At 37.7% G+C, this 26,137-nt stretch overlaps 1 long non-coding RNA gene across 1 annotated transcript; it reads left to right on the top strand.

The window, feature by feature from the left end:
* Nucleotides 1-765: 765 nt before the first annotated feature.
* On the top strand, nucleotides 766-21,801 carry LOC116528146. The gene is made up of 3 exons (XR_004258879.1): nucleotides 766-1,097; nucleotides 11,678-11,680; nucleotides 21,789-21,801. It is a non-coding gene; the product is annotated as an uncharacterized LOC116528146 (long non-coding RNA).
* Nucleotides 21,802-26,137: the final 4,336 nt, after the last annotated feature.

The following is a 26,137-nucleotide window of genomic DNA, read 5'->3' as shown; positions in this document are numbered from 1 at the left end:
CATGAAGCTGTTTCATTACAAATGTGTCTTTAAAAACAACTGAAAGGGTTTGTCCTACTGATACAGACAATGAGTTCCTTCAGGAAACTCTCAGCACAGAAGAAATTAGTGCATCATGACTATCCTAAGGGGAGGGAGTGGGAGGAGAATGTATATTATAGATTTGTCTGTCTGTGCCCTACAGACACTTAATAAAGTATCTCAGGTGAGAGGTAATATTAGAACTCAGTAATACAACCAGAAAAAGGGAGGAAAAAATCTGGGTCATGAGATGTTCATGGGGATTAGAATATGGCTGGGTTGATTGTCCTCCAGGGGCAAAACTCATCAGGAGAAAGCAGCCTGTTCTCTGATCCTGTGGAGCCCTTGTAATTACCGAGGAAACCGTCATTCTAAGGACTTACATCGAGACTTTAAGATCAGTGATTGTTATGGTTTGGATCTGTGTCCTCATGCAACTCTCATGTCAAATTGTAATCCTCAGTGTTAGAGGTGGGGCTGTGTGGGAGTTGATTGGATCATGGGGCATATTTCCCCCTCGGTGCTGCTCTTGTGATAGTGAGTGAATGCTTTTGAGATCTAGTTGTTTAAAAGTATGTAGCACCTCCATTATCTCTCTATTCCTCCTGCTTTGGCCTTGTAAGATATTATCTGCTTCCGCTTTGCCTTCTGCCATGATTTTAAGTTTCTTTAGGCCTCCCCAGAATCTGTACAGCCTGCAGAACTGTGAGCCAATTAAGGCTCTTTTCTTTATAAATTACCCAGTTTCAGGTATTTCTTTATGGCAGTGTGAGAATGGGCTAACACAGTATTGAAAAGAACCAACCTCATCCTGCTCACTAAAATTCCCAAAGCCCAGTCAAATGCCTGTCTTGTGGTTGATGTGTAATAAATATCTGATGAGAGAATGAAAGTGTTCCCAACCACAGTACCCATGAGAAGGTAGAGCTCAGTCATCAATTACTGCTTGGGCTCTTACCTGCTGAGGAGCAGCTACAAATTTAACTGGCAAACCACACTGTGGAAGCTGGAGTCAGTTTAGTCAGTCTTCTTCTCAAGCTGTAGGGATCCTACCAGCATCAAGGTATAACTAGATAGTCAATGAGGTATGTCTTTCCAGACTAAAAAAAAAAAGACTCTCGGGTTGACTGTTTTTTTTTTTTTTTTTTAATTTAATTTAATTTTGAGACGGAGTTTCACTCTTGTTACCCAGGCTGGATTGACTGTTTTAAGAATTTCAAGGCTGGGTGCAGTGGCTCACACCTGCAATCCCAGCACTTTGGGAGGCTGAGGCAGGAGGATCATTTGCATCTGGACATTCGAGGCAAGCCTTGGCAACATAGTGAGACCTTGTATCTGCAAAAAATAGAAAACTATCCTAGTATGGTGATACATGCCTATAGTCACAGCTACTAGGGAGAGTGATGTGAAAGGATGACGAGCCTGGGAGGTCAGGGCTGCAGTGAACTGTGATTGATTGTGCCATTGCACTCAGCCTGGGCAAGAGTGAGACCCTATCTCAGGAAAACAGCAACAACAACAAAAAAAGAATTTCAAAATGTAATAGTTTTTTTTGAAGAAAAAATGTGCAAAGAAGACATACAAACAAGAAGGATATAAACGTCATGTAAAATCCAACTTCTCAGGGATGATCATTGCAAATATCTTGGTGAATACTCTTCTAGATACCTTTCCATATATATATATATATATATATACACACACACAGAGATACATTCATACAACTTTACTAAAAAAAGAATCATACCAGTATTCTGTTTGTTCTGAAATCTGCTTTTTATTCAACATCATCAATTTTTTAATGGTAATAACTAGAAATAAATATCATAATTTTATATTACTGCAAAGTTATCCATTACATGTATATCGTTATTTATTTACTGATTCCCTAATGATAGATGACTGATTTGTTTCTTAGTATTTGCTTTTATAAACAATATACCAGTGCACATAACAATGGTAGTTCATACATCATTTTACATTTAATGAAGGTTAAAACTTAACTCAGACAAATAAAGATTAAATCCATGACAAATATTTATTTAACTCAATTATGAGAAAACCATCAGGATAGTAAGGCTGGTTCATTAGGCATTTGTGAAATACATATTTATATATTTAGAAAGGAAAGGCATGCTTAAGTTTGCTAAGTTGGAAACACCATATCAGTAAAACACAACTCTAATTTTGAATTTATCTTATCTACTAGACGGAAATCATTTGTGCCTCTATCAGACAGGAATCTACAAATTAACATGTAACTTAAGAATGTCTGGAATGTAACAATAATATATTCCATATCAAAATAGACACATTATCTTAGAGAATTAAATAATCTTGGGGAAGACCTATCAGATGGTGCTCCAGTATAAGATTGTAAGGGCTTGATTTTTTTTCCCTGTATTTCAAAGTTTTATATAATATTTCTTAGGACATATGTGTTGTCTAACTTGACTGTATTTTGAAAAATGTGGATTTTGAAATGTGAGAAAGATGAGATTAGGCAGACCAGGTAGACACGGGTAAGAAAGGCCTAGGATACCAATAAGGGTGACAGAGATTTCCTCAGGCAACCTGTGAAGAATGATCTGATTAACTTTATTGTGAATTTACTAATCTTTGATTACCATCTAAATTGTAAGTTCCTCAAGGGTGGAGACTATGTCTTAATTTCTCCTATATTGTTCAGAGCACAGATGGGCTCATTAAAGAGAAGCAAATTCAAAACTATCTCAGAATGTACATTTTAATGGAGACAAGTGAGGAGTTTCCTTTCTATACAAATCTATAAAATAATGTTTAAGTGGCTTTTGGGCTTTACTGGAATGGTGGAAGAGGAAAAACTTCCTTTTTAGAATGTCTTAGCCCTAAAAGATGGATTGGTCTGGTAAATAAGGGAGTAAATGTTTGACTCTGACATCACAAGAGGCAAGTCCTACTTTGCTACTGGCTTCACCATCAATTCTTAACCTGGACTTTTCCCCAGTTCTTGGCCTGGAATATGGAGGTCAGTTTTCAATTTTCAGCCTTTGTGTTTCTCCTTTGAATTTTGCCTCATGTTTTGGCTTCTAAATGAGCCTCTACCCAGACAGCTAGAGGGAATTCAGACTGTTGTTTTGAATTGTCAAGCTCCTCTTGACTGGAAAAAGAAGAGTTTCTATGTGATGGCTGTTTTCCACTTCACAGCTTGATCTGATTAGCTCTGATCTCTGGCAATGGCTAGGATATCATCTCACATTTATTGATAGCATCCCTTCTACTGGGTTAAACAGGATGAATTTTTCTTAGTGCTTTTAGTTTGTCCAATGGGTGAATCTTAACAAGGAAGTTTTTTGATTTTAGGAACATTAGTGTTGCTCATTCAGATGTTTTTCTTTTTGAGTTAAACCATTGAGAAAATGAGTCAGTGAAAATGACTGGGGACAGAGGTAGAAGATTCCAGCTCAGTTATCTGCCTCTCACCTGCTGAGGGCTTTAGCAGAGGGCTTACAGAAAGTTTTCAATAGGTACAACAGTATCTTTGCTTAGAGTCAGTGATAGCATCATTAAACATTTTATTGGATAATTTTTCACATGCCTTAGGGAGGACGTGTGACTCCTTTTAAAGTAAGAAAAAAAAAAATCACATGATGAAATTGACTTGCCTCATAGAGCCATTCTCCCCGAAACTACCTTGAAGAAAAGAGTAAATGTAAAACTGGCTTTCTGGGTATGCCTTAGATGTCTGTCAATATAGACTTGGGTCAACCTGCGATTCTGTCTCTAGCCACAATAGAAAAGCCCATCTAGGCAGCCCACTGTGTGTGAGGATCAATGAGCAAGGAAAATGCCCTGTTTTGGACTGACCAAGGCAGGAAACTGTGCAGAGACATTTTAGTAGTACAAATAGAGAAGTAATATAATATCAAGGATCAAAGAATGTGGCAGTTTAGGTCAAGTCATACAATTTTGGGGAAATAAAATCTCAGAACCTCAGTGTCCTGTTGTAAAAAATAAGAATGAGGATTATGCAATCTCAGATTTAAAAAAAAATGAATTGCCTTTGTGATGTGATTTAAGAATATTGGAAAACTTCCTGGTTCAGAGTCCCTCTTCACACTACTACTTGGACTTCAATATTAATAATTCATTTCCTGGAAATCCAGTGCCTCTCCTACCTCTCTTGTAAATTTGAATACCCTGCAAATGGTATAGAATGCAGTTGTTTTACCTCAATGTCAACAGCCTTATCAGTTTATGCCAAAGGTAAAAAAAAAAAAAAAAAAAGAAATCTTTTCAACAAAAGAAATTTGGGCATCCTGGGGTGGGGTTGGAGTGGGTGTGGAATCTGCAATAAAGCAAAAGCGATGGAAGAGGAGCAAAGAAGTCAACATTTTTCTATTTACAACTTTGTCTGAGTTTAAGAGGCACGCCTTGTCTGAAAACATGTATGTCTTTTAAAATTTGATTTGGAATTATCACATTTTCCCTGCTCTTATGTACTCAGATTTTCCTCTCTTTGCTTCTGTTTAGTTTTCTAACAGTATTGCTTAACTTTTAGAGCACTTAAAATGCTGAATTTTGCTCTCAAAGACACATTACAAAATAAAGCCACAGGATATTGCATTGTAAGTGAAAATGATAGGGAACCACTCAGATTGAATCTGTAATGTAGTCAAGTTAGAGTCATGGGAGTTTTGGGAAGCACTGTGCAAAGTGGAAGATGTGCTATTAAATCTGCCTCCATAAGGTAATATTCCCAGGTAACTTGCAGTAAGAATCTCCACTCCTGCTATCAGATCACAGGGCAGAGCCAAGACTTGCTAAAAAATATGCAGCATTCTGGCTGCTATTATGTCACACACTTGAGGGAGATAGAAAGATGTTTCCAGAGAAATAATATTATAAATAAACTCAAGATGAGGAAAATAATGGAAATAGCATTTTTTTTCTGGCAAGTACTTTATTAATGTTTAATATTTTTCAGTGTTAGCATAACAGCTGTACTTCAGTTGAAAAGACAACAAGGGAATTTGTTAAATGCAAAAAAGTCAAACCACCTCACAAGCTTATTTGTTACTCATAAGAATGATGACAAAATCATGTGCATGCAAAAGTGTTTGGAACAATGAATAATTATGTCCATGAAGAAATGGAATCGCTTATCTCAAAAATTACCAATAAATGTTAAGACATTAGAGATAGGCGTTTTTTGTTTGCCTGTTTGTTTGCTTGCTTGCGTGTTTTACTGTTTTTTTTTTTCCTTGTATTTTTGAAACTTTAATATTTCCAAATGTTCATTGGCCAAAGAACATTTGGAACATTTTGACTTTTGTTTCCTTTGCAGACAGTAATTTCTGTGAGGGAAGAGGGAAAGAGAAAAGGGAGATAGAGGAGAAAGAGAAAGACAGATGATCTGGAATTATCCTACTTTTACTGAGATTTGCAGTTTTCCAAAAACTCCCATCTATGCTGTCTGCCCTGCTCACAACCTTTTGTTTATTCTGGAGATAAGCAAGCCTAGTACAATATTAAAATATGACAGGTAAACACTAAGTAGCTTCCCTTCAGTATAGTTCAACTCAGTTTTGTTCAACAGTTGATTGCTCAATATTTGCTGGGTGTGGGGGATTAAAAAATAAATAGAAGAAGGTGTCTGTGAAGAATGTATGGATCAGACACGTACACAGAGAACTGGAATATAAGGTACCAAGTACATAGCGCTAAAGAGAAGAGGCAAGTCAGTTCTGCCTGAAAGGGAGGGAGGAGGCTTTTTGGAGGAGCTCACAGCAGAGTTACATTTATTTATTTATGATTTATTTACAAATTTACTGGTTTATTTAGAAACGAGGTCTGACTCTGCTGCCCAAAGTGCAGCAGCATGATCATAGCTCACTGTAGCCCTGAACTTCTGGGCTCAAGCAATCCTCCCTCCTTAGCCTCTTAATAACTGGCATTACAGATAACATGCCACTATGCCCAGCGAGAGTTATGTTTTGAAAGGTAAGAAGGCGTGACATGATGAAACAAATCCAAGGTATGTAAACACCTAGAGGTGAACAGAACTCACTAGTATTGCAGAAGGGCTGTCCTGGGGTGAGTGACACAGACCAGGATCCTGACACCGTGGCAGTGTTGAGTGCACAGTTAGGCTTGAATTCTGCCTGTGACTATAGCATTGGTTCCGCCACCAGCAAATAAAAGTTTTTTTTTCCCTGGAAAAGTACTTGTGAATAAAGTACATAAAATTATTCTAATGTAAGTGGACTGAAAGATACAAAAACAAAATATAATCAATTGACTGGGAGAAGAGAAAAATATAAGCAATGTAGGAACATGTATTATTGGAATAGAATTTTACAGGTTTTTTTTTTTTTTTTTTTTTTTTTTTTTTTTTAAGTCTATAAGCAATTATCGAGTACTTACTGCATGCCTACGTGGTACCTGTGCCTGGACTGGCCACTGTGAGGGCCATAAATGAAAAAGTTCTGTCCCCTGTCCTTAAGGAGTTATCTGGTTAAACTACAAAGTACCTGGGTGGGAGAGGAGTATACATTGTAAGAAAGGGCCTATCAGTCTGCTTTTAGTAGGCTCCACAACTCAACTAAGTAATATTTAGTAATCTTTTTGACTGGCCCTGGCTACAACAAAGTTCATTCCCACTCTACTCTTTCTGGGTGTCCTAAGGAACACCTTTCTCAACAGAAGACAGGAGAAAATATTTTTTCAGAAGCTAAATTCCTCGTTTAAAAGTACTTGATTTAAAATAAATGTGTTGGCCAGGTACAATGGCTCACTTCTGTAATCCCAGCACTTTGGAAGGCCAAGATGGGTGGATCACAAGGTCAGGAGTTCAAGACCAGCCTGGCCAACATAGTGAAACCCCATCTCTACTAAAAATACAAAAATTAGCCAGTCATGGTGGCATGCACCTGTAGTTCCAGATACTCGGGAGGCTGACGCAGGAGAATCGCTTGAACCCAGGAGGCAGAGGTTATGGTGAGCTGAAATTGTGCTATTATACCCAGCCTGGGCAACAAAACGAGACTCTATCACAAATATATATAAATATAAATATATATATATATATATATATATATATACATATATGGTTAGTTTCCATACCACACCCTTTATTCCTGCCCCAACTGGATAGGAAGCTTTGTGGAAGCAGTAATTTTGTCTATCCTGTTTGCTACTGACTACATGAATTTTAAATTTGTTATTTTCAAAGCCCACCGATTCATACAATAATACTTTATTATCAAAATTTTTATCATTGCCCATAAAATTGATGAAACATATCTTACTGCTTTTTAAAATTTGTGCTTCTTATGTTGATCACCTTTAGTTATAGAGCAATTTTCCTATGTGTCTTTTTGAATGATATATATTATTATCCTGTGTGTCTTTATAAAGTCACCATATAGGGCATCCATTCTTCACTCAGCTCTGTGCCTGAAGAGGATAGCATTGAACACTGTCTCATTGGTGTGAGATCAATCCAGCCATAGATGCTTAGGAACCGTAGAAGCACAGTTACTTCTATCACTCTACACAATTCTGTGGCTTTAATTTCTTTGTCCTGTATTTGAGTGCTGGGGGTGCTTTCTAGAGACATGGGTCTGCTGTTCTGCCAGCTCCTCTATACTGCTGGGCCACTTAACTTCTTTCTTATTCTCACCTTGTAAGGGGTAAAGGGAGGGAAGTGAAAAGGAGGGTCTTAGCCTCTTATTTCTGCATTTCCCCTAGCCAAACAGCTTGAGAGACTGTTTAGCCACCATGTGGAAGCTTTATCCTACAAGGTCTAGCCCTTCTTGACACAAAGGTCTAGAGACAGATGAATGCAGGTGATTTTCACTGAGATGCAGGACACCTGGTCAAGCAGATGTATTCCAACACCAGAAAGCTGTCTGTACCTCCATATCACCCAGCCTTTGGATACTGGAGCAGTCCTTCCTCATTGACCCTCACAGTGCTCAAGCCACTGTCCTCTGAGCTTTGAAGGTCACACAAAGATGGCTTGAATGGATTTAACAATGCTACTTCGTCTGCTCCATATGCAAGCCTTCTATAGCAAGATAGGCAGCTCTTCTAGAACTGGAACACAAAATGTCTTCTGAAAACCGTGAGATATTCTAGACTCTTAGTTGTATGTTTGGAGAAACAACCATGTAAGAAAGAATAAAAGGTAGTTCAAGATTGCACAAGCTCATGTTTTTATAATTAATAATGATGATAAAGAATATTTATCATCTTGCTGAGATCTAAGTGCTAGCAGATGTGGCAGCGTTGTTATAGACATCTCCTTTTACGCTTTCATTGACCTCATGTATTAATATTATTTCTGTGAGGAAAGTTAGACTTAAATTAGGAACTAGAACCCAAATCCCTCTGATTCTAAAGTTATACCTTTTCTCCTCAAAAACAAAATAGGTCCAAATATTTTCCCCAACCATCAGCTGGTAAAATTCATCCACTGAAACTTCAGAGGTGCCTTAGTTTCATCTGCCATTTTCACCACGGAAAAGGACTCACCAAATTATTTCCAGAGACAATTTAATGGACAAATGAAGTGGCTTGGACTGGAATTTAGGGAAGGTGTTCTTTAGGAAAAGGGACTTGAGCTGTCCCTGGGTATGGAAGAGAGATCAGGATTTGTGTGGAAAATAGGAGACAGGAAAGTGTTTCTCATGGAGGTAGAAGAAAGCATAGATTTAGGGAGATGAGGATGAGTGGGAAGAAAGCAGACATGACATTTTTTAAGGGGTTTTTTTTTCTTGCATCTTGCAGTGATAAAATTATTTAGAAGTCATTCTGGAATGAGTAGAAAGAGAAGTATTCATGTCTCATCCACTTAAAAACAAAACAGTCCTAACGAAAACTCATAAATGAAGCATCAGCAGAATAGTAAAGAAAAGGTGCAGTTTTCTTCTCTGGGAAGCCTCTGATCTACTTAAAGTGTACCTCTTTTAATTATTTTCTTTAGGCAGAAATAACCAATTAAGTAAAATCATGAATTAGCCAATGTTTGAAAATACTTTGAAGAGGAAGAAAACAGTTCACCAGTGAATGACATTAATATTTCTATTTCCCCATTTTTTGTTTTGCAACTAAAAATTCAAGAATTAATTCATGTCACCAATTGGAAATTTCATCTCCAGTAAAAGTGATTTAAGGGGGAAAAAAGGAAAATCCATTTGAAGTAGCCTCATCATTTGTGTTCACTTTTAAAATTAGCCTGTGTATGTTTACATTCTCTTTGGATGATTGGTGATTAATATGTAAAAAAATAGCTAAGCAATGATGTTTTTCAGAAAAGGACATTAGGGAGTTTTGTCAGACAAAAAGACACAAATATCATTGGATGATGACTTATGTCTTAGTGAATACCTGTACTGTAGATAACATCTGATCTGATGTTATCCCTTTAATACTAGTTGAGGTGTGACAGAAAAGGAAATATTTTAGTAGCCATTTATGGAGAGGCATGCAGGAAAAAAGTATCATCTAGAGGAAAGTTGGAATTTTAGCTGTTTAGCATAAAAAATGTAAGACAGATGAAGGGAGACCTGATAGCCATCATCCAACCTTTGAAGAATTATTATGTTAGTAAGAGTCAGATGTATGGTTTTGGAAACTAAAGGCTGGAAGTTACTGAAGAATTTCCTGACAGTTAGAGCTGTCCAACAGTGGGACTGCTGCTTGATGAAGTAGGAAGTTCGCCTTCGATGAAGTGTTCAGATACAGGCTGGAAGACCATCTGGCAGGCTGTCATTTGCTGGATCTGTCTCCACCACCAATCACAGTGTGTGGAAGGAGGAGGGCTGTGTGCTTCCCTCTAACCATAAGCTCTCAGATTTTGAATTTTAAATGGGATTTCATCTGGGAGGGGTTGTAAGGGCTTGATATAATGGACTCTCAGTTTCTTTTCATCGCTAAGATTTTTTTGCTTTTCAAAGATATTGGGAAAGGATACAATCAAGGATTTCTAAAAGGAATTTCAAAATCTTTGTAAAATAATTTAGTAGAGAGAAAATAATTATTGCACCTTAATAGTTTTCTAGAAAAACACAAAGCTGGCTATGTTGAATTTTTTTTTTTTCTGAGTTCAGTTTCTCTCTCTCTTCCAATTTTACCTTTTGTCACACCCATAGATATCTGCCTAAAGACCGTCCCCCCAGGTCTGTCCAAGAACCAGATGACTCCAAGTTCCACTTCCCTTAATTGTGGGTAAAATTCTAAAGATGGAACCCCAATATTCTAATTCCTGGTTATTAAACTAAAAATCCAGGTACCAGTGTGAAAGAATAGTGCCTGTAGTCCTTACAATTAGTAAATTGTGTTTAATATTTTAGGATTGTTTTTTCTCAAAAAGAGCACCCATTAGGCTACACAGCCATAAGAAGGAATGAAATAATGTCTTTTGCAGTGACTTGTATGGATCTTGGAGCTGGAGGCCATTAATCTAAGTGAAGTGTAACTCAGAAATGAAAAACAAAATATTATGTGTTCTCAGTTGTTATTGGGAGCTAAGCTATGAGGCTACAAAGACACAAGAATAATGTAATATACTTCAGGGACTTGGGGGAAAGGGTGGGAAGGGATGAGGGGTAAAAGACTGCATACTGGATACAATGTATACTGCTTGAGTGACGGGTACACCAAAATCCCAGAAATCACTACTAAATAACTTATCCAGGTAACAAAAAACCACCTGCACTCCAAACACTATGGAAATAAAAAATAAATAGTTTTTTAAAAAGAGGATCCAGTAGGCAAAATGATGTTTCTATTGGTGGAGGATACAGGGCTGATATTTTTGAGAAGTGGAAGCTTCCTGGAATTTCTTGCTTACTCAGGTTTCCATGGATCCCAGGCCACACCTTGGCATCCCTCATAAACTCACATACCATTCTAACCTCTGCCACATAGATACATGGGCACACACAAACAAGCATCCCACAAAAAAATAAAGCTTCTGGATATCATACTCTCAAAGCCTACTGACCACCTAGTTTGATAAAGAAAATAGACTTATTTACATAATAGTTCCCTATGTCAGATTATGGCCATACCACCTTCAATGTACTTGATCTCATCTGATCTTGGAAGCTAAGCAGAATCAGGCCTGGTTAGTACTCGAATGTGAGATCAAAATAGTCAAATACCATGTGGAGAGTTAGCCTAAAATGAACTTGCATCCTTATTTTATAGAAATAAGCCATAATGACTTTTCATTATGTTTCTTCTTTATCCAGTTTAAAGACTTGATGTGAAATCTTAATAGAATTTGACAGTTTCAACTTTTTAATCAAAATTGGTAGCAAACAATAAAAGTTTGTAGAGTTCAATGTATTGTATTTATTAAGTGAAGGAAAAGGACACTTTTGGGTATGGACCACAATTCTACTCTCTTAAGATTTTTAGCATACTGATGTAGATACTACTATATTTTATGGAATATGAAATAATCATATTTTATTAAAATGTTTGTCAAAAACTAATCATTAAAAAAACCTGGCAGAGTGAAATGTAAACTCTATTAACCTACTGCCTATAGTAGTAATACTTCATTTGGTAAATTTCCACCACCCTTGGTCGAGATGAATAGTAAATTCAGCAAGTTTGGTTTTTAACAAGGTTTTTAGGAATTCAGGCCTTTGCTTGTAAAAAGATAGTCACAATACAAGGCAGGATTAAGTGATCTGAGGTGCACAGACAAGAAGAACCTGGAAGGACATTGATGGAATACATTAATATGAATAGTAGTAAAGTTTCCTGAGGAGTTTATGCCCTGAAAGACATTGGACAGTCAGTAAAGAATCCAAGTCATTCCAGCGGCATAAGGAAAGAGAAGAGACGTTGAATGTGTACATGAGTTGGGAGAACATTAGGAGACTAGCCTGGCCAGAGTAATGTTTGTAGGTTGGTGGAGCTCCTGTATGGCCTGAATCATTTTCTGTGTTCAAGAGGCTGTGACCTATGTGATAGCACTGCCCATCTATCTCTAGAATCCTCTGTCCCATGCTAATCCTGAATATCATTTATACACAGTTAAGATCTGATTAAAATAAACTAGGGAAGCCTCAAAGGAGAGATGCAGTCAAAAAAGTGCTATCACAACAGGGGTTCTGTGAAGAGAAAGAGAGAGAGGGAATATTCTTGCTAACCCCTGGCTTGCAGAAGTGTTTGTGCATCTACGTGTGAGCCTTTGACTCACTGTATATACAGAGCACTTTACTTAGGCTGCAATGTCTGTGTCCTTTTTACCTGAAATACTGCAACCCACCAAACCATAACACTAATGGCTGTGAAATATGGTGACAACATCAGAGTGATTCCTGCCTCATATCACAGGCAACTTGACCCTAAGCAGGGGGCAAAGGTTTCCGCCTACAGAATAGAAATGGTCGAAAGGCCAGATTAAGCCATAAACATTGAACATTTCTGTCACAGGAAGCCAGGATGATCTCTTGCAGCTTCTTATTCTACCTGAGGTGCCATGGTTGGTATTAAACAATGAGATTAGGCTCTTGTCAGGCAAACTAATGAATTTTAGATTGATTTCTGTCTTCTGCAATGCTAGCAACATTTTTGACAGCTATGATTTATAGGATCTTTATTGGGTCTATTCATGAAAGGAGTTGTTTATTTTGGTTGATGGGAAAGCTTCTAATGTTCCCAGTGGGAAACGCTGAGGGCTAAGAGGATGGCCATCTTGAAGGGGCTCTCTGACTATCTAGGGCAGTCCTCTTATAAATTTGTAATCAAGAGCTCAGAGAACTAATGAGGGCAGGTTGGCTCGGAAATTGTTTTGGTGACATTTGACCAGTGAAATGCTCCTAGAAAATATATATCTGCTTCTCAGCTACAGAGCCTTAAGGGTAAAAAGTCTACTTTGTCATTTTACTTGCTTTGTTTTTCCTTTTTTCAAAATGTCATATCTGGTATTTGCGGAGGTGGTAGAGAAACAATGTAATTCAAAGAGTTAAACTGGGGCCATTTTTTTTTTTGGGGGGGGTAAGACTTATTTAGTTCATTGTAGAATATTTTTCTATCAGGAATAATTTAAAAATTTTCAAATGTAATGTATATTTTGGTGGACCTCCCAGAGTTCCCTTCAGGACCAAGACACTCATTTCTATAAAGAGATTCCAGGAGTGATAACTCTTGCTCAGAGATAGGTCTCTTTCTGGAAATTGCCCCCTGCTGAAGGGAACTGTTTTGTCAAATATTGTATCCCTCTCTATGTCAGTTTACATTCAATGACTGGTTGAGACTAGGGTAGAAAGGCTCCTTTTCTTACCTCAGGATTTTTCTCTTGGACCATTCTAACACCAGACTTCCCTTATAGGGTCACCTAGGGCCTCTATTACAAGTGTATCATGGCGTAACTGCTTTCTTTCCCCATTTTTTTCTCCCACTCCATGGATGCTGTTTTAAGAATACTTCTCAATCAACTTCCATAATGAGAATCTCAAAGTAGAACTTGTTTCCCAGGGAACCAAGCCTACAACCAGGAGTTAAGGTTAAGAGAGGTGGCCATGATTGAAGAAAAGTGAACAGGGGTTGGCCACAAATAGGATTTCAGGAATGAGAAAGGAGAACACTGAAGATGTATTGGAAGTTCCAAAGCTGGATATCTTGGAGGATGATCTTGCCTTAGGCAGAGAATAATCCTACTTTTGTTGCCTTTTGAGGCTTACCACTCAAGCAGGTTGCAGGAAAAAACAGCCCCATATCACCTTTTTGAAAAGAGAAATATTATAAAACACCTGACATTCCAGAGATAGAATGTGCCTAGAGAAGAGAATAAGGTCACTGTTGATAATAAGGGAAGAAATAGAATATGCATAACTAATCTTATATATCAAATCTTTTGATAATATTTCTGAACAGTGGAGAAAGTTGGAAAGATAGAATGTATGATCAGGGTGGGATCACTTAAAAAATCTACAGCATCTACTAGGACATATACAGGACAAGAACATGACATACTCCAAAGTCACCAAAACCAGCCATGATGGTTAATACTGAGTATCCACCTGATTGGATTGAAGGATACAACGTATTCATCCTGGGTGTGTCTGTAAGGGTATTGCCAAAGGAGATTAACATTTGAGTCAGTGGGCTGGAAAAGGCAGACCCACCCTTAATCTGGGTGGATACCATCAGCTACCAGCATGGCTAGAATATAAGCTGGCAGAAAAATTTGAAAAGAGAAACCAGCCTAACCTCCCAGCTTACATCTTTCTCCCATGATGGATGCTTCCTGCCCTCAAACATCGGACTCTAAGTTCTTGTTTTGGAGCTTGGACTGGCTCTCCTTGCTCCTCAGCCTGCAGATGGCCTATTGTGATTTTATTAGTTAATACTTAATAAACTCTTATATATATATATATATATATATATATATATATATATATATTGATATATATATAACTCATATATATATAAATATATATTCCATTAGTTCTGTCCCTCTAGAGAACTCTGAATAATACACCAGCAATAGAATTAATAGGTTAACTGGCATGCATTTTTGTATGTATTCTGGCAGTGATCACTAGATAGTGCAGGCAATGGCAGCTCTCATGAACTAAAAGCCAGCCTTCTTTAAGACCAAAGGGACATTTTTCATGTCTTATGTATGTATTAATGAAGTGGCAATTTGTATTAGGACACTTCTCCCCAAGGAATTCCTGGAAATTCTACATTTGTTACTTTTTTCTTCTAAATATGATAGGTCTTGGTTTTATTTCTTCTATCTGCCTGAGCTCAGCATAATGTAGCTATTTTATTTTCATTTCTCTTTCTCCCTGTATATTAAAAAGATGATATTACAAGATATCAACAAAAAATTCAGCAGGAAAAATCTCAGGACTATAGAACAACAATCTGTTGAAATGCCTTCTACCAAAACAAGTAGCCAACAAAAATAGTGGCTATCATTTATTTAATAGTTGGAAAGTAATTTTCTTTATAAGAAAGTGTTGGACTTTCATTTGTAAAGGGATAGGGAGTACATATGTCAATCCAGGCTAGGTCTCGTACATAAAGCAACTAGGGTAGTCCCTGGGGGGTAAGTTGAAGGCCTCTGAAGAAGCTCCTTGTCTCCCAGTTAAGAAGTTAAGCAACCTCCATGAGTTAGAATAATAAGGCTCAGACTTCTGTCCTTCTGATGTGTCTGATGGGGGCCCCCAGTGGGATGAACTTGCTCTTGTCACTAAGTGGCACCCTGGAACACTCTGGTGAGTAACGTTCTCATTGAGGCAATCAGAAACGGCAAGGTTTTAATGAGCAACTTGGCCAAGGCTTCTTAAACTGTAATGTACATATGAATCAAGTGGGGGGCTTGTTAAAATGTAGGCTCAGATAAGGTCAGCCTAAGTCTGAGAATCTGTAGTTCTAACAAGTTCGTGGGTGATACCAGTGCTGCTGGTCCACAAGCAACACTTTGCTAGGCCACAAGCTAAATAAGTGAGCAATAAATGGCTGCTTGTTCTGTGACAGGCATCTTAGAAATAATTGGCTCACTTTATCACATTTCAGTAGATTGGTTCATTAGATTATTCAGCTGTGCTCTAAGGACGATGTGTAACTATAATCTAAGGATGTAATGTATAATCTAAGGACAATGTGTAATGTAAGGACAATGGTGGAGGGTGGGTAATTTGAAATTCCTTCCCGTGTCTTCCTGATTCACAGGAGCTTTTCTGTAAGATGGGCACCCTGTGCAGGCCAGTCTGTGCACAGCAGGAGGCATGATCAATGAATGCATTCAGGTTTCAACACCCCTCTTTAGGGAAGAGGCAGGAAGACAAATGCGGCTTATTTTCTCCAGCTCAGCATCTCTTTGCATAAGATGCAGGAGGGAGAATGTGAAGGATAGAAGATATTAAGTGGGGAAGAATATGCTAAAGTAGGTCAAGGGAGAAAATGAAATAGAGTATTTTTTTCTATTCTCTTCAGAAAATGCTGTTAAAATTAGAATTGCCACAGATCACAAGATCAGTATTGTAAACACTTTTTTTCCAGGTGAAAAGCTCTCAGCTACAAAAAATTTTGATTATTAGATAAGGATTCAAACAAAGATGTGTGTCTTGTACTGTGCAAAATGTGTGTAATGTTAGTTTGGGAGCAGAGGGTGCCTATGTCTTTGGCCAAACCATGTCCTTGGTAAAATATACTGGGAGTCATACTGTGTCCAGCAGCTGCACTTTCTCTCACTCTTCTTTCCTCACACTCTTTCACACATGCCTCTTTCTCTTTGTTTAAATTAATTCACACTAAGGTGTTAATGACATGACATATTACTTTTCATAGGAATGCTTGTATTTGTCTTACTTTCTAAAATTAGAAAGCAATTTACTTTTGCTGTGGTATTTTTTAGTATTCTGAGATGAATAATACTTATTTCAAAGTACTATGGGGAAGCTTTTAGATTTGATGGGCATGCTGATTCTGCTAGTCTGAGAATCCTTGCTTACTAGCATGATAAAATCATCACCTGTACCCTTCACATCAAGGGCTTTCTTGCCTACACACACACACACACACACACACACACACACACACACACACACACACACACACAGAGAGAGAGAGAGAGAGAGAGAGAGAGAGAGAGAGAGAGAGACAAAGCCCCCCCCCCACACAGACACAAAGTCCTACCTTCTTCCTTAACGGATCATTAAAAAAAATTCTATAAAGTTGTGGGCTGGCCTCCCTCCCTCCCTCCCTCCCTCCTCTCCTCTTCTATCCTGTCTCTCTCTCTCTCTCCTTTCTCTCTCTCTTTTTCTGACAGCATCTTGCTCTGTCATCCAGAATGAAGTGCAGTGGCATGATCATAACTTACTGCAGCCTCCAACTTCTGGCCTCATAGGACCTTCCCACCGCAGCCTCCCAAAGTTCTGGAGTTATAAGCATCAGCCACGATATCCAGCTCTGGAATCCATATTTAAAAGTCAGCTTTATTATATCAGGTCTGAATCTGCCCATTTGCTTTCCTCTTATTGTACTCTGGGTTCCTCCCACTTCTCTGAGTAAGCCTGACAGCTGGACAGGTGGGATATGTCTCATTAGACTCAGAGTTTGCATTTCAATGAGAAGAGGATATAGTAAAGTTTAATGTAATACAAAACACCAACATCAATAATTCCTGCAAATGAGATGATCAGGGAGCAGTACATCCACCATCAGGGCTCTCTGTCTAATCTGTTTTTATTTTTGTCTTTGTCTCATTTTCTTGTGAATGAATAAAAATGACATCACTGTGATTTTCTCATACTGAATCTGAAGACTTATGGCTAGAGTGGGTCTGGCTGAACTTTAAATCTTCCCAATGAGTCCTAGGGAGGGATAGCAGGACTGGAAGATCAACTGGGGCTGAGGAACCCTGTTTGGGTTAGAAATTGAGAATACATCGTTTATGGGACGAGGTTCCAGCTTCCTAGATGAGCGAGCAAAAATTAAATCATCCACGGTAACAGCACGAGATTTACTGTGGAATCGGATATGTTTTGATAGGTCCTCTATTGCTCTGAAGATAGATACGCCCCAGTAATTGGTTAGCTCAGCTGGAAACATCTTAAGAGAAAAGTTCTCCTTGCCTCATGCAGTTCTGAGTAGCAGAAAGATGGTCCCAGTAGGAAAAATGCATCTCTTGACTACACTTTGCACAGGTGTGAACATTACCCGCTGGTGAGTAGTGTCAGGTGAAAATGGCTCTGTTGTCACTGAGCATCCCAGATGGAAGTCTTGAGTCCCTTTCACACTTTGGCTTTTGAAAAATATTTTTCTCTGAAAGAAATTTTATTTTTAATAAATAAAGAGCTATGAGTCATCTTGCTTTAGAACTGGAAGAGAAAATTTACTTCTGCTATAATTAAACAATAATTATTATTCTTTCCTGTGAGGGAGAACTCCAGGAGATAAACAACTCCCAGATAAATAGGGCTTAGAGAACATGTGCCAAGGCTTCTATTGATTCGCAATACATTTATCTCTCTCTTTCTCCCAAATAAAAAAAATAATGATGGTAATTATTTTTAAAAATGATTTCCTTTTTTAATCATTTAAAATTGCTATTTTCCACTCTACTCAAACAGTAATTGCTTTTATGGCCCTGGTATAACTTGTGGAGAGGATGGGGACAGAATGAGCAGTTGAGAAAATCTACTCCCTAGGCAGCAACTTTAAGGCACAAGTTAGTATGAGTTGACCTTGAACGTGGTGTGTAGTAGAGGGCAAGAGGACTTGACCAGCGTATGAAGACCTGGGTTTTGCCACTTCTTACCTGTATGTATATTTGGTGCAAGTCATTTAATTTCTTGGAGGTTTGTTACTCTTTTAACAAATTATTATAATTCTTAATTTATCTACCTCACTGTGTTTATCTTAAATGACATCATTATATATATATATGTAAAAATTTACTGTAAAGCATACAGATTAAGATGAATGGAACTTTGAGATTAAAAGCATTCTACAAAGAGCATGCTGGCCCTATATATTTTCACATTTTCCAGTTTCCTTAAATTGGATGCAAAGCAAACCAATCCTGGAATTACTTCCTGAAGAAATTTGGAAGTGACATTTGTGGAAAAACAAAAAGAGAGAAGGAGTTATCTAAAATTAAAAAGGACTCTTGAAGTTTTTATGGCACATACAGTGCTGCCGGCTATTTCTCAAGTGTGGGGACAGAAAGGAGCTATATCACATTTGGGTAAAAAATGGAGTAAACTCACAAGGCCTTCTTCATTAGGGCATAAGGTCGGATATTGTAGTTATTAAGCAAGTACCTGGAGGGTCAGTCAATCCACAGCTTACTCATTACCTGGGGATAATATTAATATATCTACCTATTATCCTATGAATAAAATGAGATTGTCCAAGGAAAGTACATAGGAAATTGCCTGGCACATAAAATATACTTAATAAATGGTTCATAGGGATGGCTGTATTAATTTTACAGGGTGTACATTTCTGACTTCATAGTATAATTTGAAGAGCATTGAAAACCCTGCAGATCCAAATATTTCCCTTTTCAATGTTTCTCAGTGCTTTCCCCCACTGTTTTCATATTTGAAATTTTCTCATTCTGAGAGAGCTAGGTATGATTTGGCTTCCTGAAGTCAGGTACTGTGCTGCTTTTGCTTACCACTATGTAGCCAGCTCTTCAAGTTGCACTTGGAAAATATTCTTGCTGAGAAGATGTATGTTTGTAACTTTATAGAAGCTGTGATCCATGTGGTCCAATCTTGGAGTGATGCCAGAGTTAAAGAAGTGTCAGGCAGGACGTGGTGGCTCACGCCTGTAATCCCAGCACTTTGGGCTGAGGTGGGCTAATCAAGAGTCAAGAGTTTGAAACCAGCATGGCCAACATGGTGAAACCCCGTCTCTACTAAAAATACCAAAAATCAGCTGACTGTAGTGGCGGGCACCTGTAATCCCAGCTACTTAGGAGGCAGAGGCAGGAGAATCACTTGAACCTGGGAGGCGGATGTTGCAGTGAGTCGAGATCACGCCCCTGCACTCCAGACCAGGTGACAGAGTGAGACTCCATTTCAAAATAAAAAACAAAAAGAAGTGTCTAATTCCAAAATAATGACAAAATAAGAATACATTTATTTACATTTCTTCAACAAATGGAGAAGGATACTGCTATGGACTGAAAGTTGGTGTCACCCTCAAAATGTAAATGTTAAAGCCCTAATGTGATGGTTTGGAGAGATGGGGCCTTTGGGAGGTAATTCGGTAATGAGAGTGAACCCTACTGATGGGATTAGAGTCCCTGTGAGAAAAGGAAGAGAGAAAACCCCCTCTCCCTGCTCTCTGCCATTTGTAAAACAAAAAGATGGTCATCTGCACACCAGGCAGCAGACCCTCACCAGTTATTGGATCTGCCAGCACATTGATTTTGGAATTTGCAGCCTCCAGAAGTCTGAGAATTTAATGTTTGTTTTATAAGCCACCCAGTCTATGGTATTCTGTAGTAGCAACATGAACTGGTTAAGACAGATATAAAGTTTACAAAATACTTCTTAAAATGTTATTTTTTTTTTTCCAATTAGCTTTCCTCACAAAAGATAGCAGCTCTTGGATCTTTTGTGGATTTTTCAAACCAGGCTTTCTTCATTCCTAATCTAGGTCTTTTTCTTTCTAGGTCTCTTTCTTTCCTGTTCTGTACCATAAACCCCTGGAAAAGCTTGCCTGATAAGATAGAATTCTCATTAAAGGGCATGAGAGGTTAAAAAAAAATCTCAGCATAAAGACAAAACTTTCTTTAGTTGGCATTGAGGGAAAACTGGAGACACTTATATGACAATGTATTTTTGTTGATTTTGTTAACTGAACAGTTTTTTAATTAAAAAAATAATTTTTAATTGAAAAAAACCCTAATAAACTCTTCTTGTCATATACCCAGTAGCAACTGACATATGTGAAAAGTACTTGAAAATGAATCATTCACCTTTTTGATAGATTTTTGTCTCTACATGTTGCTTAGATCTTTTATTTTACTTAACATTTGTCCTTTATGTCTTTTCTGCCCAATTAGTTAATAGATTTTTAAGAAAATTAATTTCATGTATAATACCTAGCATGGTATTTTATATACAACAAGTGTTTAGAAATATTTATGGAGATACTTTGAAAGCCCTATCTATAAAACAAATTTTATCTAAGAGGGATTTTATTCTGAGCCAATATAAGCCATGACACTGATACATTATTTTATTACATAAATTCAAGGTGTTTAAGAAGGGATGCTTGAGGCTGAGGACATGGGAAAATAAAAACAAAATAGAGTGAGGCAAGTTGGGGAGTGTGGCTGCGAGTTGAGAGATCACTGGGTTAGGAATTGCCAGGAAGAAGGAAGATAGTGCCAGCAAGGAAAAGAGGGGGCCCCATGAGAGTAACATAAAGTCTTTTAGCTGGTATGACTGTTCCGCACAATTTTCTCCTTCCCTCTTCTTGGTGAGCAGATTATAATTTCCCACTCCACTGGCTTTTTCATATGGTTTACACTGGCCAATGAAATGTGAATAAAAGGGATATGTTTTGCTTCCAGGCAAATCTTGTGGAGACATTAAGGGATTTCTCTATTGGTCTTTTCTCTCTGCTACGAACCTGGCCTGATCCATGTGGGGCCTGCTCCTTTAGGCTTGTCTCAGGAGAAGAAGTAGGGAGCTACCCAGCAAATATTTAATAATGTTAACATTTTAAAAAATAATGTTTTATAGAGAGATATTTGTGCCACGGATCAGTCCCCTGGTTTAAGCCAATTTGTTTTACAGAAATGGAACCATAGACAGGCATAGAATTCTCCAACTTCCAGAGATAATCTGCAACTACCTGCATTGAAAAATATGTAAATAAAAAGATGTCATGAAAATGTTGATTGTGTATCTATAAAGAAAATGATAAATTATGAAAATTTCTTTTGAAGATACTCTACTTCAAGTTATAGAGTATATGGAAAGAACTGTAAATAATTATCTCATGGATTCTGAAATGCAAAGTATTCAAGGCAGTCAATACTTTTGAGGTAATCATGTACTCCCTTTCATTCCTGAACAATTTTGATTTTTAGGGATAATCAAGGAAAACCTCCTGGTTTTGAAGCTGTACAGAGTTTCATAGATATTGGTTATTTTGAGGAAAACATATTTTGTCTTTTGCAAGCAGCCTACACTTGCAAATCATTCCCAGAAACCAGAATAGTAGCTGAGACTGTTGAACTTGCTCTGATGCAATTAGTGGAAGGAGAGTCATTAGTGTAGTCCTAGACACAGACAATTGTCTGGACTTTAACCTGTTGTGGAGGCAGCTTCTGGGTCAGTAGAAGGAACAGTATCAGTCAAGCTAGCCCAAGTGGTCTCTAGCTGTGTCTGTATGAGTGCAGAATTATTATTTTTTCTTTCCCCTCTATAGTAATTATCATTAGATTCTACCAAGAAAGTGTTTTCCCTGGTTTATAATAGCTAATATTTATGAAAGATTTTTCATGGGTCAGCATATGAACTATGATTCCTTTGGTTACAAGTGATAGAAATCCCAACCCAGTTACTCAGGCACAAAGAGAAATTTATTCCATCATGTAATCAAACTCGAGTGTAACAGAGGACTAGCTAGCTTTGAGGATGATTCAGACCAAAGACCCACCAACACTCTCTTCTTCCTCTCCCATCTCCACCTCTCTTTGTATATTGCCATCAATTTTCTTACTGTGTTCTGGCTTCTTCCGCAGACAGTTTGGGGCTCATATCTTTCCAGCTGCGACCAATAATTTCCAGTTTGCCTGAGAGTTAACTAGTTTCAGTGCTGAAAATCCTCCATCCTGAGAAACCCCTCAGTCCTGAGACACCCCTCAGTCCTGAGACAACCTGGACAGATGGTCATCAGAGAGGACAGGGGCTTTTTCCTTATACTGTAGTTCAAATATGATCTAATTTGGTCTTGACTGGTTCCTCTTTTCACCCTTGAGGACCTGTTACTGTGGCTAAGAAGTGAGTTACTATGGTTAAACCAGCTTAGATCAGGTGCTTCCTGGAGGCTCTAATTAGTCATTTATCCATCTTCAAATTTCTTAAGCTTGTTTCGAAGCACTTACCTCCTGGAAGTAAGGGAAGCAGGGTGGGTAACATGATGGCATCTTCCGTTCTAACACTTGTCAAATAACAAGTGCGGGGCAAACCTAACATTCACTGTTGACCAGAGTTCAACAGAAAGCTAAGTGCTGCATCTAATTTAGTCCTTAGCAACCCTGTGCAGGAAGTACTCCCATTATCTCACTTTTACAGATTAGGGAGCTGAGATTTCTTTAAGAGGCAATAAGACAACAGTGAAACCTTAAACATCCTTAATAATTCTTTCTGGCTAGCTGGTTCAGTACTAACTCCTAGTTCGTTGCTGTTTATTTTTGTTTTTAAGATTTTCTCTTACCACTACGTGATGCACTCATCTCTTTCTCCCTTTAACTCCTGCAGCGCTCATTTTGATTTTTAAATTACAGTTTTACTACTCATGTAACTTTTTGCTCAAAAATAGTGTTTCCTCAAGAAGCTTCTATTCTAAGTTCTTCAAGAGCAGATTCTACGTGACCATCTCTTTGATCATTCTGTGAGTGTTCATCTTATGCCCTACATGATAATTCTGGATTTTTTTTTAACCTTGCACCTAGTTTTTTCTCAAGAGTGTCTGTGTGTGTGTGTGTGTGTGTGTGTGTGTGTGTGTGTGTGTGTGTATGCATTTATTATACTTAGAATCTTGTTGGAATTTAGAAACTTTTACATTTAAATGACCTTTATTTTTAGCATCTTTTTTTATTGCTTGGCCTTAGGTGTAGTGACCATTAAATTTATAACCTAAATGTGTGCAGGAATTGCAGAAAAAGTCTGACATGATAATTAAAACAGAATCAGTGCCACTTACTCCGAAGTTAAGTAAATGGGAGGCATAATGTAGACCAGGGATAAAAGCAAGTATAACTTTAGAATGATATTTAAAGGCTACGTGTAAAGGCTTAAGCAAAATGAGAAATCTGGGAAAAGTTTTTATGCTAAATGTTTGCAGAAATTAGAATATTAAAGGAATATTCATTGAAAAGTCACTTGGTAAAATGCTGATTTCCAACCTGCTTACATTTTTTTTAGTGTCCTATAATTTATTTTTAGATGACACGTTTTGTTTTTAAATCAAAAAGCAAGTGTTTTAAAATAGATGTGTGAAATTTGAAGATGAATAAAAAAAATACAGTAAGGATTGTCAATTATAAGCTGTTACTTGAGGCCGGTTACTTCACTTCTCTGAGGCTCAACTTTGTTCCCTGTAAAGTGGCGATGGTGAAGTTGGGCCCAAACAGCCTGGGGTTATATCTTCCCACTTTAACAGCTTTTGGTTTTGTTTTTTATTTTATTTCTATTGCTGGATTCTTACATTCAGTATAACTCGACCAAAATCTTTACAAGAACATTAAGCACTATTTACTGAAGACAAGACATTATAAAACTAGTTGGCATTTTAGACCTTGACTAGATGAAGTTTATTAATTTTATCAAATATGAATTTTAGATAGCCATACCTATAATTCAATTAAAAATGATGTTATATTCAAATTGTCATATAGATGAAGCCTAAAATAGAGGCAAGAATAACAGAAACAGATTCTACAGGTAAGGATAATTTGATAGACTTTTAGGTTTCATGATTCATACTTCCTGCCCATAATTAAAAATTATGGAAATAATTATTATCTTAAAGTCTGAAACCAGATACTTTGTTTTACTCTGTTCAGAGATGCCTATCTATATGCAAGGTGCTCACTTATCTTCTTGGTTTGCTTTTAACCAGGATCTTTCTAAATTTGACATAGGTTTAAGCAAATAGATTAGACAGAGGAATTTCATTCTATCTGGAAAGGTAACTCATGAAATTCAGCACCTTTCGTGAGATATAATTTTAAGCCCTACATAGAACCTAGTGTAGTTCTAGGGTCATGATATATACTTCAATATGGTTGACTCAAAGATAATCCTTTATTCTAATATGTCATACCTTCCCTAGTGTTTGCCACATCCAGAGAAAAATAAAAATGGAAGCTTACATTTCATATATGTAAATGTTTAAAAGTTATATATCAAGCTATTAAGTTGTTAAATCTAATGCATTCTATTTTCTCCATCCATGGCTAATGTACCTTTATAATAACTTGGAATGACAGGTTTGAGTTTAGATACTTGAACACATCCCCCTGGCCTAAGACCACATCCTTTGTCTTCCCACCTATTTCTCTGTTCTGCACTGTGAGAGACCTTATATGGGCATGAGTGAATGCCCCAGATTAAGCTTTACCCATACCATTCCCACAGCCTTCCTGGAACAATCCCTTGGGCCTAACTGCATCGACACCAGTCATTAAATCCACCCTTAATCCACCAGTCCAGGGAAGACGTTCCTGAAGAGGATTCTGGGGAATGTGGGCTCCAGGTAGACACGTCCCCTTGAGTTTTTGTGGAAGGCATGGCTAGAGAAAGGCTCCAGTATGACTGAAGAGGCATCTTTTGCTTGATTCAGTCTCTTCTAGTTATGATACACACTTAATCAACCGTATTAGAGGAATCCACAACAACAATTTATTTCAAGTTTCCTGGGAAGACTCAAGGGCAGGTATGTGTCGGGTGTTGGGACCAAGGACAGAATCTCCCCTTTCTCTTGTTGCTGTGCCGCTGCGCTTTAGTCTGTCTCCCTGCAGGTAGTTTTTCTAGGACCATGTGGTTGGAAATCTGAGCACAGGCTCTTCCTAACTCTATCTGTTTTATTCTGAGCAACCAAAAATATACTTTTCTTTCTTATTCTAAAATTCTACGGCAATGACTTTGCTCTTCTTTGGCCAGGTTGCTTATCCTCAACAAATCCACTATGAATGGCCAGGTGCGGTGGCTCATGCCTGTAATCCCAGCATTTTGTGAGACAGAGGCAGGTGGATCATGAGGTCAGGAGATCAAGGTCATCCTGGCCAGCATGGTGAAACCCCATCTCTTATTAAAATACAAAAATTAGATAGGTGTGGTGGTGCGTGCCTGTAACCCCAGCTACTCGGGAAGCTGAGGTGGGAGAATCGCTTGAACCTGGGAGTTGGAGGTTGCAATGAGTCGAGATCTCGCCACTGCACTCCAACCTGGTGACAGAATAAGATTCCGTCTCAAAAAACAAACAAACCACAAAACACTGTGAACAAGGAAATGGAGTACTGTGACTGGCAGAGAGTTTCATGGCAAATAATACCAAAGAAGTTTCATGAGAAAAAAAATCTCTTGAAAAATAAAATTTAAAAATATGAAAAGTTGATTTTATATTGTAATTGGAAATCTGAGCTAATTCTTGTCAGAAAGACAACCAATATACAACCATTTTGTAAGGTAACAATAACCATCCTTTGCTTTACATTTGGCTTTTCTATCACTCTCAGGGAGAAAGTCCTTTCTGTATAAAATATTTGAGGGCTTTTTCAGATACATCAAAGAGTCCCCTTAATTCTTTGTTATTTAAATTATTCTTTTCTGAAGCACTTGTTCTGTTTTTATCTGTTTCTTCTTCTTTTTTTTGTTGTTAACTAGTTTAACTTTATTCT

Source organism: Sapajus apella, unplaced genomic scaffold (genome assembly GCF_009761245.1).
Source record: "Sapajus apella isolate SASKATOON/1434 unplaced genomic scaffold, GSC_monkey_1.0 scaffold57, whole genome shotgun sequence".
NCBI classification, from domain to species: domain Eukaryota; kingdom Metazoa; phylum Chordata; class Mammalia; order Primates; family Cebidae; genus Sapajus; species Sapajus apella.
The sequence above is the reverse complement of the archived record's forward strand: the minus strand, read 5'-3'. Positions and strand labels throughout refer to the sequence as shown.